The 4,280-nt window shown below is 48.0% G+C and overlaps 1 non-coding gene across 1 annotated transcript; it reads left to right on the forward strand.

Moving 5' to 3' along the window:
* The first annotated feature begins 693 nt into the window (after positions 1-693).
* On the forward strand, positions 694-857 carry LOC137347866 (U1 spliceosomal RNA). The gene has a single exon (XR_010969039.1). It is a non-coding gene; the product is annotated as a U1 spliceosomal RNA (small nuclear RNA).
* Positions 858-4,280: the final 3,423 nt, after the last annotated feature.

A 4,280-nucleotide genomic window follows, 5' to 3' on the forward strand; every position in this document is an offset into this window, starting at 1 on the left:
GCGGGTTGTCCTGATGGGTGCAGGATGAGGAGCTTTGACAAAATGTCTGTTTTCTTCAACCTTTTAATGTGGCTTCTCCTTGAATCAATTACTGGCTATGTGGACAATGATCATACTGCAGAGAGTAAGATAGATTGCAAAGCCAGAGTTAAACAAAGGGAGGTAGGTTTGCTGGCTTTGGGAAACTGGTGAAATATTTCAAGCAAAGGAAGTGAATGTGACAAGTGAGGAAGACTTGACGGCCAGAACTTTCTCCCTATGTCCCTATTGGTGTTGAGGTGCAAAACTTGAAAAGTGCTTTTTTGAAGGCATCAGATTGTTAAGGGTGTTTGAAAGGAAGAAAAGCCAAGCATTTCCTTCCTTTGCAATGTATACGTCTAGAGATTTCTTACCAGAAAACGCCTCGCGGCCTGCAGGAAGGCAGCTGAGGGGGAGGGGGGAGGGAGGAGGGAGGAGGGAGGGTGCTGATTTCCTATTAAGGGCAATATGCAAATATCATTACAGGCTCTGGATTCATGCGGCATTTTGTCGGAAGTTGTAATGAATGATAGATTGCAATATTTGCCAAGAACTGACATGTGCGAAGAGCAGCAGATTGTGAATGGAGTGACAAGGGGATGTGTAAAAATGGAGTGTTTGAGACCGTAAGAGGTGGTGTGTGATATCAGGTGGCAGTGTGTAGCAATATATAGCATACTTACCTGGCAGGGGAGAGACCATGATCAAGAAGGTGGTTCTCCCAGGACGAGGCTAGCCCATTGCACTTCGGGTGTGCTGACGCCTGCGATGTCCCCAAATGCGGGATACTCGACTGCAAAATTTGTGGTAGTGGGGGACTGCGTTCGCGCTCTCCCCTGGCTTTACAAAGCAAAATTAGATGTTAGTGTTTCTCAGCTTTTTGTGTTGTCACCTTTTCTTACATTTGTATGTATTCGCTCTATTTTCAGTTTCTGTTTCGGGAGCGGGGTCGCAGGCTTCCTGGGGGGCGGCGATTACATGAGCTCCCGGCTTGTGAGGTGGATCAGACCGGGGAGGGGGACCCTGTTCAGGGAACACCCGGCGGGCGAGCCGGGTCCCGTGCTAGGCCCCGGTCCAGTGGCGGCCATTCACTCGGTGTCTTCATCCCTTCAACGTCACCACCCCCCCCCTCCCCCCATCTCCCTCCTTCCAGCAGACGGTGCGGATCCTCCTCACTCGGTGACTCTGCGCTGCTTCCACACAAACTTTCCCCACAACTGAGGCTTGGCTCCCGGATCCCAGTAGTAGTACACCATTGTAAAAGGGACAATGGTGGGAGCTGATGCCATGTTTTATTACCTGCACCCCCTCCCCCCACCCCGCTCCCAGCTCACCTCCCCCTCGCACCCCCCACCACCCTTGCACCGTCTTCCCCTCGCACCCCCTTCCCCTACCCCCAGCTGCCCCCGCACCACCTCCCCTCCACCCCTTCCCACCACACTCCTCCTCCTCGCAGCCCCCCCCGCCCCCACTGAATCCCCTTCCTCCCACCAGCATCCACTTATCCCTGAGCAGGGGCCCTAACAACCCCACTGTCTTGTGGGCGTCTCGGGAGAGACCAAGGCTAAGGGAGTAAACCCTAAAAGAAAATCCGGAACGGAACCCCGAAGGCGGTCATGTGTCACCTTTGGCATGTTTCCGGCAGTTCCTGCAGCCATACCGGTGCCAAACATCATGCTCTGCACCCCTTTGGACCCTACCAGGAAGGCCGAGAGGGGGGTTTTGACGCTTGGGCAACTCACAACCTCCATACATCCGCCCAGGCATGTGCCATGGAGAGGTCACTCCATAGTCGCCTCACAGCGACCAAAACAACACGGAAGGCAGCAGTTACGGGTTATAAGTCCAGCTCAATATTGGCCTTTATAGCCACTCCAGGCGCTGCTGCACAAACCACTGACCACCTCCAGGCGCTTACCCATTGTCGCTCGAGACAAGGAGGCCAAAGAAGACTTAACCTATCTATATCCCTTTGCAGACTCCTTATGTCCTCTTCACAACTTACTTTTCTACCTCTCTTTGTGTTAGCAGTAAATTTAGCAACCATACATTCATTCCCTTTGGCCAAATGTTTGATAAAAATTGTAAATAGTTGAGGCCCCAGCACTGATCCCTGTGGCACTCCACTAGTTACAGCTTGCCAACCTGAAAAAGACACATTTATCCCTACTCTCTCCTTCCTGTTAGATAACCAATCCTCTACGCATGCCAATGTCATCCCCTACACCGTGAGCTCTTATTTTGCTTAGTAACCTTTGATGTGGCACCTTGTCAAATGCTTCTGAGAAATCCAAATACACCACATCCACAGGTTCCCTCTTATCCACATTGTTTGTTACTTCCTCAAAGAACTCCAATAAATTAGTCAAAGATGATTTCCCTTTCATCAAACCATGTTGACTCTGCCTGATTACATTGAGATTTTCTAAGTGCCCCGCTATAACCTCCTTAATAATAGATTTCCCTGTGACAGATGCTAAACTAACTGGCCTGTCATTTTCTGCTTTCTATCTCCCTCCTTTCTTGAATAGAGGAGTCACATTCACTATTTTCCAATCTGATGGGACCTTTCCAGAATCTAGGGAATTTTGGAAAATTAAAAACACTATCTCAGCAGCCATTTCTTTTACGATCTTAGGATGAAGTCCAACAGGATCTGGGACTTGTCAGTTTTTCGTTCTAATAATTTTTTCAGTACCCATTCCCTGGTGATGGTAATTGTTTTAAATTCCTCCCTGCCTTTCACCTCCTGATTCACAATTATTTCTGGGATGTTGTTTGTATCCTGTACACCAATGTATCTGAAAAAGTGGTGAGGGAGGGGACCTGAGTAGGAACATAGGAACAGGAGTAGGCCATTCAGCCCATCAAGCTGCTCCGCCATTCAATTCGATCACGGCTGATCATCCACCTCAACGCCACTTTCCCGCGCTATCCCCCTATTACTTGATTTCATTATTGTCCAGATATCTATGGATTTCTATCTTTAATATGCTCAATGATTGAGCTTCCACAGCCCTCTGGGGTAGAGAATTCCACAGATTCACCACCCTCTGAGTAAAGAAATTCCTCCTCATCTCAGTCTTAAATGGCCTATCCTTCTTTCTGAGACTGTGTCCCCTGGTTCTAGACTCACCAGACATAGGAAACATCCTCTCCACCCTGTCACGCCCTGTAAGAATTTTGTAAATTTCAATAAGAACACCTCCCAATCTTGGAAACTCTAGAGAATACAAGGAGTGTTCCACATATCCTGCAAAAAGGCTGGCATAGCTGGAATCTATCTGGGTTCCCATAACAACACCTTTTATTTGGAGGAAGTGAGAGGAGTTAAAGGAGAAGTTGTTCAACGTGTTTAGCCCTGATTCTTGGCGTGGCAGAATGTGCCCTGTCAATGGCTGCAGGAGCAGAGTGTGCATGCTCAGCACTGGACTTTACTCTGAGCATGTGCAGTGTGATTCTCACTCTACTCACAGGGAAAGAATAACAGAATCCAATTAGAGTAGAGGGAAGGAGAAAACTGGCATGAAGAAAAGAAATGATGGAGATGGTGCGATGAGTTTGGATTTCTGCACAGGGAGGAGGGAGAGTGACTTTTTTATTTATTTAGAGATACAGCACTGAAACAGGCCCTTCGGCCCACCGAGTCTGTGCCGACCAACAACCACCCATTTATACTAACCCTACAGTAATCCCATATTCCCTATCACCTCCCTACACTAGGGGCAATTTACAACAGCCAATTTACCTATCACCTGCAAGTCTTTTGGATGTGTGAGACTGGGATTTACAGCTTTGGGGAACAAGAGCGAAAAAACTAAGATGATAAGAAATAGGAGCAGGGGTAGGCCATTCAGCCCCTCAAGCCTACTCTGACATTCAATAAGATTATAGCTGATCTGATTGTGGCCTTAACTCCACTTTCCTGTTGGCCCCCATAACCCTGGACTCCCTTGTAGATCAAAAATCTGTCTAACTCGGCACTGAATATCTTCAGTGACCCAGCATCCACTGTTCATTAGCAAAAGAATTCCAAACATTAACGACCCTCTGAGAAAGGAAATTCCTCCTCATTTTCCATCTTAAATGGGAGACCCCTTATTTTGAAACTGTTCCCCCTAGTTCTAGATTCCCCCACGAGGGGAAACATCCTCTCAGCATCTACCCTGTCAAGCCCCCTCAGAATATATGTTTCAACAAGATCACCTCTCATTCTTCTGAACTCCAATGAGTATTGGCCCAACCTGCTCAACCTTTCCTCA

Source organism: Heterodontus francisci, chromosome 32 (genome assembly GCF_036365525.1).
Source record: "Heterodontus francisci isolate sHetFra1 chromosome 32, sHetFra1.hap1, whole genome shotgun sequence".
Taxonomy (NCBI): domain Eukaryota; kingdom Metazoa; phylum Chordata; class Chondrichthyes; order Heterodontiformes; family Heterodontidae; genus Heterodontus; species Heterodontus francisci.